This window comes from Marmota marmota, unplaced genomic scaffold (genome assembly GCF_001458135.2).
Source record: "Marmota marmota marmota unplaced genomic scaffold, marMar, whole genome shotgun sequence".
Taxonomy (NCBI): Eukaryota; Metazoa; Chordata; class Mammalia; order Rodentia; family Sciuridae; genus Marmota; species Marmota marmota.
The window spans coordinates 2,661,218-2,677,437 of NW_025999891.1; positions in this window are offsets into that span (position 1 = coordinate 2,661,218).

Sequence of the window (16,220 nt, forward strand, 5' to 3'; positions counted from 1 at the left end):
ATTATTTTTTGTGTCAACTCTGAAAAAAAAACAAAAACTCAATATTTCTGTGACATCTCCACAGAAATTTTTCCACCAACTTGGCTTCTGTAGATCAGTGGGTGGCACAAAGGGGACAAGAAAGCAATGTAATGAGCAAGAAACACCTAGGTAGAAACTTTGCAAAGTATTACACACATAACCATTTAATCTGATGTAGGAACACCAGAAAAAAAAATGCAAGTTAAATAAGAAGGTGAGATTATTATAAATAAGTTTTTACTGTACACACACCCCAAATTTTGCATAAGATATACTTTTAAAAATTACTCATTATTTACCTAAAATTCTAATTTAACTGAGCATCCTATTTGTTTTTTCAGTACTGGAGATTGAACTATGGGGAGCTCTTCCACTGAGCTACCTCCCCAGTCCTTTTTTTATTTTACTTTGACAACATGTTGTTAAATAAGTTGTCAGTTATGTCAATAAATTGTTGAGGCTGGCCTGGAATTTGTGATCTTCCTGCTTCAGCCTCCCAAGAAGCTAGGATTCGTCACATGTCAAGGTACCTTCCTATAACATATTAGATTTTTATTTGCTAAAAAATTCAGCCATGCTTTCCTGGGGTTAGTAAGGTGATTCCCATTTTACAGGGAAGGAAAATGAAGCTCAAAGGGGTTAAGTAAACTGCCTGAGGTACAATCCTAGCAGGCATTCAAGGCCTAGTGCCCTAAGGGCACCAGGCACAGGCCTCCAGCTGCACACCCCTCAGAGGAGGGGACAGGCCTAGATCTAGAGAAACTAGCCCTTTGTCACCTGCCTGCAATCAAGAGCCTGCTCCTCAGCCCCTGGCCCCTGCTGTAGAAAGGGCCATTTCTTCCCCCGGAGAGGGAGCTACTACTATCCAAAACCAGAGCTTCAGGAAGCCTTGGGCAGCCGGGGCAGGAGGTGCCAGAGGGGGCTGCAGCAGGCCAGGGTGGTACCCATAGCCCTTCCGGGAGCTGCCCCTGCTTGGGCTGGGACCTGGAGGCAGAAACTCCAGGAGAAAACTCAGGAAGCTCCAGAGGAAACCCCTCAGGAAGTCCTGAAATAGTGCCACAGCAAAGACAGAGAAGAGTGACAGCATCTATGCTTTAGAACTCCCAGCAGGTGGACCAGGCTGGCCTGAGTCCAGGCCACAGACCACAGTGCCCCATAACTCATGCAGATGGCCACCAGAGAGTACCAGGCACACACCTTCCCAGAAGGGACCCCACCTCTTTCTTCTCTCCTGGACTCCAAAGTGGCATTTCACTTCAGTCATTCTCAGCTCTATTTTTACTCAAAGGTGGCAAAGAAACAACAAATGTTCAAAGCAGGACAATTAAGTCACCTGATTCTAACCTTTCTTCTTCTTCTTTTTGGTAGTGGGGATTGAATCCAGGGGTGCTATACCACTCAACCACATCCGTGGCCCTTTCTAATTTTTATTCTGAGACAGGGCCTTCCTAAATTGCTAAATTACTGATACTGGCCTTCAATTTGTGATCCTCCTGTCCCACCTCTGTAGTCTATGCCCCAGGGATTCTGTACCTTTCTTTTAAGCCCAGGAGCCATGGCTGACCTTGGCTATGAGAAGGAGTATAGAAGAAAGGTTTAAGAAACATCTGGAGGGCCAGGCCAGGCGGCACATGCCTGTGATCCCAGTGGCTTAGGAGGCTGAGGCAATGAGGATTGCAACTTCAAAGCCAGCCTCAGCAACTTAGTGAGAATCTGTCTCAAAATGAAAAGAGCTGGGGATGTGACTCAGTGGTAAAGCACTGTTGTGCTCAATCCCCAGTACCAAAGAAAGTCTAAAACAAACAAACAAACAAATCTTGGGGGAGCTTCTCTCCAGGGCCAGGAGTCCAGGCCTGGAGCTGACTCCCCAGATAGTGACTGCCCAAGGAGATGACCTTCAGCCTCATCTTCATCTGCACTTGCACAGACAGGTCCAAAGTCCCAAGATTGTTCCTCCAGGCAAAGGAACAGCATGTGTGAAATCAGTGTGTCTGGAGGGTCAGGAGTGTGGTTGGGGGCCCCAGGAGGTGATGCTGTGCCAGAGGTAGGTTAGAGTAAGTCTCCAACCAGGCCCCCATGCCATGCTGTGTTTAGATTCTCTCCTGCAGGAAAGAAGGAGCTAGGAGGGGCTAGACAGCCATGTGGCTGCATCCAGGTCCTTCCCACCCCAGGTGAAGAGTATGGTCACATCACTGGGGCTCCTAAAAAAATTTTTTTTTAAAAAATGCAAAAAAGGAGGCTGGTCCCCATCTGCAGAATCAAAATGTGCATTTTTCACAGGGCACTTTGGCGGGGCACGGGTGATTAATAAGTTTTGGTCTAGGCCAAGCTCTGAATCACAGCTAGCACAGAGAGATGGCCACTGGTGTGATTTCTCTAATATTCTTTTCTGATTGCTCTCTGCCCTCTTGGCAGCCAGCTCTCCCTCACCCCTCCCCTGCACACTCCCAGCTTGAGATTGTCTTAGGCAGCCTGGTACCTCCACATCCCAGGCTTCCTCCCTTCAAACTTCCTCGACCAAACACAAAGCATTCTCCAATCTCCCACCTGCCCAGAGCTCAGCTAAGTGTGGGGTTCAGGACACACCACCCCAAAAGATGAGTAGAGGAGATCAGAATATGCTGCCCCAAAATATACTTCTTTGGCATATTTGAGATAGTTATTCTGAGATACCAACAGAAGGGAGTAGCTCTGAAGAGCTGTTCTTGAATAAAAGAAATTTACATCTACAAGGGAAATCTACATTAGTAAAAGTAGAGGAAAGAGGCTGATCCAGACATTTTTTTTCCTTTTTGTTTTTACCCAAGACTTTTTATCTGCATGAACAAGACAAGCTTTGTACATCATACAACCCACCCCCCACATTCTCACAACTTGTGGATGTCACCATCCTTGTAGAAGCCCACAGCCTCTTTTTTTCTCTAGCTCAGGATGCTTGCTATACAGTAGATCCTTGGCATCCTTGAGGGATTGGGTCCAGGACCCCCTGAGAATACCCAAACCCTTGGATGCTCAAGTCCTTTATGTAGACAAAGGGGGAGGATGTAACTCAGTGTTTGAGCACCTGCCCAGATATGCAAAGCCCTGAGTTCAATCCCCTGCACTGGAGGAAGAAGAAGTAGAAGAGGGGGAAGAGAAGGAGAAAGAAGAGGAGGAGGAGGAGAAGGAGGAGGAGATAACATCAATGCTATGCAAGTAATTGTACCTTATATTGTTTTTCCTCAATAGTTTTGATATGCAGTTGGTTGAATCCATGGATAGAGAACCCACCGATACAGAGGGCCAAATGCATATACTTCACTCATCCAAGTCTTTTTCAAGACTCACAGTGTATAGGACTCCCATACATAGGCACAGATTTAAAGTGGGTTTTCTCCTATTCATCTGTCATGTCAACTTAATTAGTAGCCATCCAAGGAACCTGGTAAGGGTGGAAGGGAAAATACAATGGCTAAGTGTCCTAGTCTCCAGGAAGAGGAGCTTTCAAGATACAGATGCGGGCTGAGATGTAGCTCAGTGGCAAAGTGTCTGCCTTGCATTCGCAAAGCCCTGGGTAAGACCCACAGTTCCAAAAAGTGACCTGCCAAAAAAAAAAAAGATAAAAAAAAAAACCCTTTTTTTTTAAAAAAAAGATACAGATGCCTGCCCCCCACCCACCTTCACATCACCCCAACCACTATGCAGTTCTTCAGTGGAAGGTCCCAGCATTTGGTCACCTCCTGGAAAGAGCACAGGAGGGTGCATCCAGACATCTGGATTGTGACCTAAGGAAAGGCGTGTTTGAAGCTTGGGGTGGGGGTGGGGGTCCTCAATCTTAAAACAGGATAAGAATAATCAGGACCTCGGCAGGTAGTTGAAGATTAAGTAGGATAGTGTTTGTAAAGTGCTTAGGACAATATCTGGCACACTATAAAAGCAGCCTTTGTTATTCTTCATGCCTCTAAGGCGTTTAGAATCTGGCAGAGAAGAAATGACAACTGGCATGAAACATTATAGAGGTAAACAGTGTACAGATAAGAAAGTACTAAATTATGGCCCCAGCAAACACAGTTAGGGGTTGTGAGATGGGGATCTCACTAAGAGAGTGCTAAATCAGGCCAGGAGGGCTTCCTGGAGGTGGTGGGAACGGAGCTGAGGCTTGAAGCTGGGGAGTTCACCAGAGCACAAATTTGCCAGGGAGTGGTGAAGGGCCCCAACACTTCAGAGGCAATGTGCTAGAATGCTGGGAAATCCTAATAGATAACAAGAGGATTCCCAGACGTTGGGAGATCTTGAAGGCAGTCTGGACCAGATATGGTAGGAAATGCCCCACTGAAGGTTTCTGGGGAAAGGAGTGGCAGATGAAAGTGAGTTTAGCTCATTAATCCTTCTGTAGCTTAGGCAATGCTGACAACGGGGAGGGGAAGTTTACATATGTTTAGTAAGTGAATTTTTTTCTGAATATTTTTGACTTGCAATTGACTGAATCCATGGATGCACACAGCCAAGTGGAAAAGGAGGTCTCAGACTCAGGGAGGGAGCTTGAAGACACTGCAGGCATCTGCTATCTGGGCTGGCTGAGGTGGCAGTGACCAGCCACTCCAAGGGGTCCAGGCTAGAATCTGCTATTCAGCTTCTGCAAAATTTTGCTCTCTGAAGGTTCTGCACCCAAAGACAGTACGGCATATCCAGACAGGCACCATCCTGGACTCCCAAGGCAGGAACTGTTTAGTCAGAAGCTGCCATGAGGTCTGAAAAATGTTTGCCAGTCTGAATCAGGGAAGTGGCCATTCTACACAGTTGGGTGGCACACCAGATGGTCTCTCATTAACCCTCTCGATGACGCACTGGGAAATTAACAACCATTTCTGCTCCATTAACACCAAAGTTGGCCCTTCAGGGAGAAAAATCGGGGTGGGGAGGATATGGATTTTATCTAGACAGAGGCACTTATCAAGGCCAGATGCTTAAGCTTTTGCACTAGAGAAGAGGGTGGCAAGGAAAGACCCTGTGTGCCCCCTATAGTGGGAGTCCCCAAGGCAGAATTCACCAATGTCAGTCCCCTTCTTATCCTTAAAATGAGGTTAACAACCTGCCACCGGTTTACTGTGAGGATTAAATGAGATTGTGAATGTGAGAATACTAGCTGGGTCTGCTGTGCTATAGGTGTTCACTTAATTGCTTTGTCATTTTTACTTTTATTGGGAAATGGACTCCTAAGAGAGACACATCAGTGTATGTGGTACACACCTATAATCCCAGAAACTTGGAAGACTGAGACAGGAGGATCGCAAGTTTGAGGCCAGCCTCAGTAACTTAGAGAGATTCTGCCTCAAAATAAAATAGTTAAAAGGGCCGAGGATATAGCTCTGTGGTAGAGTGCCCCTGGGTTCACTCAGGGGTGGGGGTGGGGACATGTTAAGGGATTGCTTTTCATCTAGCTAGAATCCAGGGCCACAATCAGCCCTCAGTGAGTGGGAACAAAGAACTCTGGTGCCCTGCTACCCAAACTATGGTCCCTGGACCATCACTGAACACAGCAACAGCAGCAACACTTGGTTGCCTGCTAGAATGCAGACTCTCAGGCCTCATTCCAGACCTGCTGAATTGATTAGCTTTACAAGACACCACCCTCCCCACCCCTGCTGGAGTTTGAGAAGCTGCTAGGTATTCGATCCTAGGGAAAACCACCTCCTTCCCTCTCTGCTCCCAATACAGGAAATATTGGGCTTAGGATTCGGTAGATGGAAGTAGAGGGTGTCAGTGCAGAGGGTACTTCGATTAGCATCTGCTTGCTTGTCACACTGAATAAAATTACTCTCAATCACATGTTAAGAAAATTATTCCGTTTCCCATTCCATTCAATCTTTCCTACTACTGAAGACTCAGTTTGGTATTAGCGTGTCTTTAACATCTCTATCTCCCTTTAAACAAAGAAGCAGGAAGGCTCAGAATTAGATCTTTCCCAGGGCAACAGAGTGTAACTAGAATTAATAACCCTGCTTAGTTTTCAGGGTGGTTGTTTATAATCTTTTATCTATTGCAAATGTACAAATTTCCCATTAGTTTTCTTTGTAAATAAGTTACATTTTAAACAATGAATCAAATGAAAGAAAAACATTAAATACATAATAACAAAAGTGTGTAATATGGCAGGGCTGGGATTGTGGCTCAGAGGTAGAGCGCTCACCTACCATGTGTGAGGCACTGGGTTCGATCTTCAGCACCACATACAAATAAAATAAAGATATTGTGTCCACCTATAACTAAAAAATAAATAATTTTTTTTTAAAAAACGTGTGTAATATGGCAAAAATCACAACTTGAGTTGGGTAAATTATTATTCCCTATAGTTAATAAGAACCCTTTGAGATCAGCCTATCCACTTTTTGGGTTTTGTTTGTTTGTTTGTTTATATTGCAGGTCATGTAATCAATGTTGTAGGTCATGACCAGCATTTTCTTTTCTTTTTCTTTTTAATATTTTTCTTATTTGTTCATGAATCAGGAGCAAAGAACCTTTATTTTATTTATTTATATGCGGTGCTGAGAATCGAACCCAGTGCCTCGCACATGCTAGGCAAGCGCTCTACCATTGAGCCACAATTTGCTTTTGATTTTAATGGAATGGAATGGAAAACAATAGAAGGGCATAAATATAGGAATGCACTGCAAATAAGGTAAGAGCTGTTGCATGAAACTTTGTTTCAGTGTGTGAGCTTACCATGTAAAATGTCTGTACTGTGTGTGGGTAACAGTCCAAGGAGTTAGCAAGTCACTTCTCCAGCCCAGTCCAATCTCCATTGATAGAGGCATTCTAATTGAATCCCAATGTGTGGCACTAACTCCTTTGGTCAGGCCACCCATGAGAAAAATTTCTCTTACTGCTACACCCTGAACCTCCCCACCACAGCTCTTTGTCTCCTCTCTCTCATGACACAGAACTGACAACTGTAGCCACTGCATGGAGATACTAAATGAATGGGTGTTCCCCAGCCCTGCTGAGGTGAGGGAAGTGGAGGAGATGTGCACTGAGTCACAGCTTCAACCTGCACAGATAGAATTAGGGAGAAGCACAAAAGGGACAACATGCCCTTTTTGGAGGGGCAGGACTTGCCAATTGCTAGGATCTGCCTTCCTGGCCTCTCAGCTCTCCTGGGCTCGGGCAGCCTTGAGTCAGGAGTCTTCCCTCAGGGAAAGGAAGTGATGGGGAGGGGCCAGGAGTGGAGGGGAAAGGCAGGAATAGCTGGAGAAAGCTCTGGGCACGTGAGGAGTGGGGAGCATCACAGGGTGGCACCTGGAACAGGAAACTTGTCAGGGCTGAGCCTTTCCTCGGGCTACATTCCGGAACCCAGGGGTGAGGGTGGAGATTGGGAGGCAGGAGCAGAGCTGGAGCCCCAGAAGGGAGGCAGCTGCTAGGCTCAGGGTGGTGTGAGGAGAGGAGGGTTAGATTCCAAACATGCTTCCCTAAAAAGGACACGTGACTTGGAGGGAGTGGTACTTGGGTCCCTATACCCAACCAAGGCAGGGGCTCCTAAAAATATTGCTGACTCAGAGAAGAAAGTGAGCAGCCACTGAAATTTTGAGCAGCAAGAGGAAAGGAAAGAGAATGGAGGTGGGGAGCACACCTCCTCCACTCCGACCCTCCTGATTTGGTTTTCAGCTCATGGGAAGCTTCTTCCCTCAGTCTCACTACTCACATACCTTGGTGAAATGGGGCCTCCCATCTTTTTTTTTGTTTTTTTAAAGAGAGAGGGAGAGAGAATTTTAATATTTATTTTTTAGTTTTCGGCAGACACAACATCTTTGTTTGTATGTGGTGCTGAGGATCGAACCCTGGCTGCGCCAATGCCAGGCTAGCGTGCTACAACGTGAGCCACATCCCCAGCCCAAGGGCCTCCCATCTTGACTGGGCCTTTCTGACCCCAGCCACAGGCAGGGTCTGCTAGACTAACTATAAGCCGCCCAGGCTCACACTTCTCCCAGAGGACTAGGGTCTCCAAAGGGGCTGTCTGAGGTTGCAGGGGTCTTGGTGGAGGAGGGGAGTGGGACTGGAGGAGCTGCACCATGCCACCCCGTGGATCTTGTGCCATGCCTGGGTGAGTTCAGACATAGCGGCCGGATCTTAGCCCAAAAGGCTCCAGGCCTAGGCAAGAGACTTTGGTGCTCAGTGGCCTGATTTATGGTTGAGGGCTGTATTTTTCTTCTGAAACTGTGGAGGTGAATTTTAAAAGCCAAAGAGCAGGGCCAGCATCCTTGGGCTTTGCCAAGTCCTCTCTTCCAGTTCCTACTTCCTTGACCCTGGCCCCACTTTGCTCTGGAAACTGGGCACTAGCGACACCCCCTCCCCGCCTCCAAAGCCTATTCTCCCTTGCATTAATAATCAGCGCTTCTTGCCAATAATCCCAAGAGCAACGAGGTTAATGCTGAGAAGTGGACTCTGAGTGACTGTGGGGAGAATATCTTGGAATAGAGGCGGCATCAGGTGGGTGGGTGCTAACAGGACACCTGGGGGTTGAGAGCTGCCCACATATCACGGGTTGGCGGGGAGTCAAGACAGTCTTCGCAGTTGTCATTTTGGCTAGAGATGAACCAGATCAATCAATCTCAGTGAAATACCAGTTGCCAAGAGGCCCTCACTGGGCTGCCAAGAAAGGCCAGAGTGTGGGAAAAAAGCACAGGGTAGAGTCAGGCAAGCCCGATGCTCAATGCCTGGCTTGTGCTCCAGCTCCATGACCTTAAATCAAATTCTTAACTTCCCCGAGTCCCAGTTTCCTCCCCATCTAATGGAGAAAATAATTCCAGTCTTGTGAGGATAGAGATGGAAGGACAAGTGATAACATGCGAAGTGCCTAGGCCGGAGCTGCCACATAGGAGGTGCTCAATGGTGGTGGCTAGAATCACTATTGCTGCTGGAAGCTGAGTGGGCTATAGTATCAGAGGGACCTAAGGTCTGGCCCAGCAAAAACTGGGAGACCTTCAGCAATAAATGAACATCTCAGAGCCTTGGTTTCCTTATCTATATCATGGGGATGGTAAAAGGTATCCTTTTTGGAGTTTTATGATAATGTACAGAAGGTACCTCACGCAACATCTGGAACAGAGTAGAGATGATTAAAGTTCCAGTCACTTCCATTCTTTCTAGAACAAATAGAAAAATCTATTTTCTATGAACTCCACAGGACTGATGGACTTCTATTTATGGGGCCCACTGGTTCTGGGAGACCCAAGGATAAGGTTTCTCTTCCCCTCTACAGAAAACAGACACCATCCTCAAAGACTGCTGGTGTACTTTTGTCACACAAAAGACACTGCCATCCTGATCCTAAGGTTCTCCTAGAGGGGTCTTTCTTCCCAAACTATGCCTTGAAGAGAAAGACTAACTCAAAAAGATGGCTCGAAGGCCGTTTAGACCCAGGATAATGTGCAGTTAGCTGGGGGTAACCACAAATGAGCAAATCAATTGTTGCTATGGGGAGTGCATGTCCCCCAGCCAGGGAGATAACTAGGCTTAATTACACAGCATCTTTTGCCTCTACAATCTTGATCCATTAAACCCTTCCTTGCTGCTCTCCAGGAGGCAATGCCCAGGAGGAAGGGGTTAGCCCAGCACACAAACAGGATCATCCCTTCAATCCCACGAAGGCAATTATAGACATATCCTTCCCCAATTGACCTAAATAAACCCACAAGACCCCTAGTTAATCCTGGGCCTTCTCTAGGCAGCATAAGCTCTACCGGCATCCAGGGAGGCCAATGGCCACCATGCCTGGAGTGACAAGGACTCCTTCAGCCATGCTCCACCTGAGACTGCCAACCACCCAACCCCTTCTGCAGATCTTTCTCACCTAATTGCATCTGCCATGTCACTTATGAACTAAATGGACATGAAGCCATCAGTAGTAAGGCAGAGACATGGCAGGGCAGAATGGCACCTTGAACAACTGGGTCCCCACAGAGCTCACCCTATCTAGTCCCATCTCCTAAAGGCCAGACTCACTCTGATACTTTCTGTATAGCCAGTAAACTCATATTCATTTTTTTTTTCCGTCCTGATGTGTGGTGGGGAAGGAAGGGCAGGAGAAGTCAGGAAATAAGTATGGGGGCAGAAAACTGAGGGAGACAAAATTGGATCTGAATCTGGGAACCGAGAACTGGCTGCCCCCACCTACAAATAGGCATAGTTACCAGTTGGTTCTGCCTTAAAGGTCTCTTCACCAAATGACTTGGAAAGGTAGAAGACTGGGCATGTGTCCTCAACCTCTGTATGGGGACTCTACTCTGCCCCTTCCCTTGATTTCTTTCCTCTTCCCCATTCAGAGTCTACAACAGGTTCTCCCCAAGCTTCAGAGACAGTGGAACAGTCCCAACCAGGGGTACCCATGGCTCCAAATGACCATATTTTACCCTGAGAAATGCAAGCTGAGTCAGGCCAAGGTCACACATCACAAACAGCTTCTTTGGGCTTGGGTTGTGGCTCAATGGTAGCATACTTGCCTAGCACGTGGGAGGCACTGGGTTTGATCCTCAGCACCACATAAAAAATAAATAAATAAAGTTATGTCCATCTACTACTAAAAATATTTAAAAAAAAAAAAAAAAAAACAGGGCTGGGGTTGTGGCTCGGCTGGGGTTGTGGCTCGGCTGGGGTTGTGGCTCGGTGGTAGAGCACTCGCCTAGCACATGCGAGGCCCTGGGTTCGATCTTCAGCACCACATAAAAATAAATAAACAAAATAAAGATATTGTGTACAACTAAAAAAATAAATATTAAAAAAAAAAACCAAACAGCATCTTCATCCACCACCCCAACCCACCCACACCCCACACCCCTGCTGCCAGAGCTGAGGACCAAACTCAGGGCCTTGTGCATACTAGGCAAGTGCTCAGCCACTGAGCTAAATCCCTAACACCAAAAACAGCCTCTTCTATTGCAGCCCTGGAGACTGTGATAGAGGAGGCTCTATGCACAGGCTTCTCCCACTGGTACAAAAAGCCCTTGGAGGAAAGTGCCAAGACACTGTAGGTAGAACATGGTAGTGATTAGCCTGCACATCTCTTTAGCCTGCCATAGCCAAGGGCCTTGAAGGTGGCAGGATACTGATTTGTCCTGAATCTGCCTAAAGCTGTCTAGTTCCAGGTTGCCCCCAAAAGGCTCCAGCTGAATCAAACAGCTGCAACAGGAAATGCTGCAGTGAAGCCTTCCAATCACAAGCCCTAGCAAAGCGGGACTCCCTTGAGGGGTCTCCAGCTCCACTATAAGCTACTACAATTACCAAATCCACACACCAGGAAACTTGTGAATGGGCCAGCAAACAGGTTTCTAGGATGTCTGGTGGAGTAAGGAATTAAAGGAGCCATGGCCCCAGAACTTCTCTCTCATACTCATTCAACCAAAAACTATCAGGGGCTTATACCTGAGAACTGAGCTAGGAACTTCCTAACAAATTGGGAGTGTGGCTCATTGGTAGAGCACTCACCTAGCATGTGCAAGGCCCTGGGTCCAATTCTCTGTTCCTATCTACCCTCTTGCCACTTCCAAGCCCCTTCCAAACTCATCTGAAAAAGGATCCCTGTTCATTGGTGAGGACTATGACGAGCTGAATGGCTGAGCAGTTCAATAGTACTCATCTTCAAAGCACTTTATAAACATTAACTAATTAATCCACACAACACCCACGAGAGACATCACAGCCTCACTTTACAGAGGAGTAGTTACAAGAAGAGTTCAAGAACTGCACCAGGAAGCAGACCATATCTCAGACAGAGAATAGCCCAAGTCTTCCATCCTACCTTTAAGAGAGGCAGAATGAAATTTCTTACCATCCTCTCTTAACCAGCCTCCCAGAGTATCTTCTTGCTAATTCTTACAAATGTTCCTGTCATTTCTTCCTTTTCCCAAAGAACAACAACCGCAACAATCACAACAACAAAAAGTTTTTTTGAGCAGATGACTTAATTATTCTGCCAGCCCCACCTCTGAGACTCCAGCAACCATGACAATTATGGGCTGGTGTTGACAAGAAGGAATAAATTACTGGGGCTATTCAGAGCACAAGAAAGCCTCTATCTGCAGGTGTTCACTGGCACATCAGGGGCCGTCCAATGTGGCCTGGCTGAATGAGCTGCTCTGACGAAGTTCACCCAGTGCCAGTGGCTTGGACCTTGGTGTGTCAAGTGAGGCACTAAGATGAAACTGAGGCGGGCTCATGGTCATTTGGAGATGTGTTTGTATCCTCACAGCCTCAAATACTTCCCTGGCCCATGGATAGGGGCTCAGTCTTTAAGAGGCATGAAAAATATCACGAGAGACTGAAATATCCCTTGGAAACGCTGCTTGGGGTAAGAGACGTTGGCTCCAAAAGGCAGAATTCTTGTAACTACAGATGGTCATATTCTGCCTTCTCTATGAGGTCCAAGAAACTACAGGCTTTTGCATGGCTCAGTGGGATGGATATGTTTGGGATCAGTACTGAGTTGCTCAGTACAAAAACAAAGAGATTGAAATAGCAAAGGAAGAGACCTGAAATGCAGCCCTCAGCCCCTCTCCTAAAAACTCCTGGCCATTTGAAAAGCAGCCAAATGACAATCCTGCCTGGAGTATACATGCCTCCACTTGGAAGGATACAGAAAGTTTCAGAGCACCCCTCATTTTTAGGTTACTTAACAGAACTTAATTTAATCCAGTCTTATCCCAGGGTATAGAACCCAATTAAGAGGTGTTAAACATCTAGTGGAAAGTGTGGTTGGTGAAAGATACAGAGAATTTAAGAAGAATAAGAAAACAGCCCACAGAGAGAGTCACACCAACCCTAGGGAAAAGAAACTAGACAGGGTATCAAGGAATGAAGTTGGCATTATTATATTCATGCAGGAAAAAGAGTAGTAGAGACAAGAATTTGGGATGGCTGGCACCCTCGCCTTCCACTTTACCAGGAGCCCAGGACCCTGCTCTAATCAGTCCCACATCCCATTGGGAGTTGGAATCTAACCCATATCCTTGAGTCAGACAAATCATCCTTACCCCAGTCCTTCAGGACTTCTACCATAAGGGAGAGAATGCATTTGCCATCCACCCCTTCTCTATGTGCATCAACCTGTGGTGAAGTGGACGCACTCCTCCCACAGATGCTGAAAGAGGAGTCTGAGAATTCCAAAGGCAAGAAGCTGCTGGTGTGCAGTCTGGCACCTTAGGAGCAGAGAGCCCCTGAGGGCAACAGATGGAGCTTCAGCCATCCCTTCCTGGGTTCTATGTCCAGCCCCCAGCTCCTGCAAGAGACCAGGGACAGGTTGGGGTCAGGGTCATTAAAGCCACCTACCGTGCTGGACCATTTTTGGGAGAACTGGAACAGAGAACTGAAGAGACAAGTGGAGATACAAACACATCTCCATTCCATGTTACCATTCAAGGTCTTGAATAATCTCAGACATATCTGACGCCCAGAGTCCTCTTCACTATCCTAGGATATCATCTGAATTCCTGCTCTGCCATTCATCAGTTATGTGACCTTGAGTGAAATCATTTAAGTTTACTGAGCCTCCATTTCCGAATCTGTGAATTCAGAGTTGTGAGGTTTGGTGAGAGTGGTAGAGAGTGCCTAGCATGCAGTAGGTGTTGAGGAGATGCTCTGGAGCAATGCTAAGGTTAAGCCTCTATCATTGCATCATTTGCATCTCTAAAAAGTCACTCCAGGTGCCCTAGGTGCACCCCCTTAATAATTCCTTATGATCTGGCACTTGTGGGGGCTTGCCATCTCAGGATTGTGAGCCTCCTAAGCAAACAGCTTCCCAAGAGGCAAAGGAACTTCCTCTGGGAGCCACAAAACCATGCTGCCAGGCAAATGACAGCCCGGGTATTTGTTTTAATTTAGGCTCTTGTCAAGAGGAAACTTGATGGCTTACAGCCCAAACATGACTACACAGCACCACCCCAGGAAGCCTCATGCTATGGGGCTCTCAAATAAGCTGTTTTGAAGAGGGAGGCAGGAACTCCTCACACTGCTGCCAAGTCAGTGCCCCCGGCCCACCCCATCATCCAGCTGCACCAGAGGTTCAGAGGCCACTGTGGCAGCACCAGGGTACAGTTCAGATGCCAGTCTGCCTGAGTCAAGGCTGGTTTACAGTATCCCAAAGAAGTTCTTGACCTAATTCTCTCCTCTGACATTCCTCAGGTCAGGAATTCTCAAGGCAACCCCAGGCAATTTTGCATCTCAGATCCAGGCTGGGTATGGGGGGAGAGCCACTTGGAAATAATAAAGGGTGTGTGTGTGGGGGGGGAGATGGAGAGGTGTCTTCTTCAGCATAGAGAGAAAGACAGAGGTGGGTTTCCACAGGATTCAATGCTTTGGGAAATAGAAACTAGTACTGGGTTTTGCAAAAAGCCAGAAATATCCAGGAACATAAGCAGCATGTGAATATGAGGCATTGTTATGACTGTTATTTGCAAAAGCACAGCTAAGCAGAGGTCACTAATCCTTCCTGCAGGCCAGGGGCTGATCTGCATCAGGGCTCTGAACAGATGTGTGTCCCCATTCACACAGACACACAGACACACACATGCCACACAACCTTGGGCTCTAACCCTCACTCAATGAAGTTGACCTCTGCAGGGAAAGGAGCAGATGGAATGGCTGGGCTTGGCCCAGGATGGAAGCCCAGGGGATCCAGCTTTGCCCCTTTGATGTAGAAAACCAAAGCAGAATGAACCATCACAAGGGGAGCTCCTGGGAGGAGGCAAGCAAAGAAAGTAGGATGGGTGGGGGGAGGAGATATGGGGAATAAAACAGGATTCAAGGGGATGCAGAGAGAAGAGGCTGGGTGTTGAGTACTGCACAGCCTTCAGGGCTAGACCTTGGAGCTCAAGCTATCACCTTTCCCCTCCTCCCAATATGACTGTTATCAAGAAATTGGAGCCAGGTTGACCCTTAAATATGTCCTTGAAAATAAAAAGCAATAAAAATGTCTTTTTTGTATGGTATCCAGTGTCCTGACTCAGACCCTGGCTCTACCTGCCTCTCTGGGCTCCTGCTTCAGGACTCTGAGCTGGGAGATGTTGTAAGAGAGAAGGAGGGTCTCAGTCAAGTGGATCCAGAAGGGTGCAATTTACTTACTATCTTCCTCAGAGGCCAGCAAGGACCCTCTTCTTGCATCTGGAGAAAGCACCTGGAGAAGGTGTCTCAGGGAAGGGTGAGGATAAGAGGCAGTTCTGTTTTAGCCACCTAAGCCACAGAGGGTGAGGGTGGTGATAGCTCCCAGTTTAGTTCCAGTGCCCAGGAAGTCCCAGTGATCAGTTACACATCCCCCGCGGCCAAGGAAGAGCAATCACATGATCGAGGCAGATTTGGGAGCTGCGAGGGGGTGGAGAGCCCGAGAAGGGCTTTTTACCCACCCCCCTCCCCTTTTTTGGGAGGGTGATGAGGATAGGGTGGTGATGAGGCTGGCTAGGAAGACTGCTGAACCAGGGATCTTCAGCTTCTTCATCCAAAAGGCCCCCAAGGAGATCTGCACTTCCAGTCTCCTCCCAACCCAATCAATCCATCCCACCTTCGCCCCGAACCACACATCGGGCCTCGGAATATTCCTGAGGTGGTAAACTTGAGCGCCAAGGATTTCCCAAAATGGCCTTTCTGCTTCAGTGTGGAGAGAGAAACCGCTAGTCAGGGAGCCCAGGTAGCACCCTAAAAAAACATGCTCCCCTCTTCCTGAGGGCTGTAGAGGGCTGGATTACACAACAGGTGGGCGGGGGTGAAGCAGCTCCCTAGCCTGGTTGGTCCACTGTCCCCATCCCCTTGAAGTCCACTCTGGGGACCCTATCTGCAGCCAATCTCGGGGACCCCATCTTCAGTCGATCACGGGGATCCCACGTAGCTCCCCCGCCTCCCAGTCCGCGGCGCACCTAGTGAAGGATGCCCGCGGCCCCTAGCCGCGCTGAGCTCCCAGAGGAGCCCAGCACCTGGGACCCGGGGCCGTCGGGGCTCCTTGCCAGGCGCTGAGCCCCTTCCCGCCCGGTCTCCCCGGCCCGAGCGCACACTTACTGCTGTAGAGGGTGTCGATCCAGGAGAGGCGCGGCAGGCCCCGGTGGCTGAGCGGCTCCATGCCCGCGGCTCCGCGCGGCGGCGGCGGCGGCGGCGGCGGCGGCGGTTCCGTCAGATCGGAAACCCGACCCTCATCGCACAACAAAGGAGGGAGGGCGCGGGCGGGCTGGGAGCTTGGAGGGGCGGCC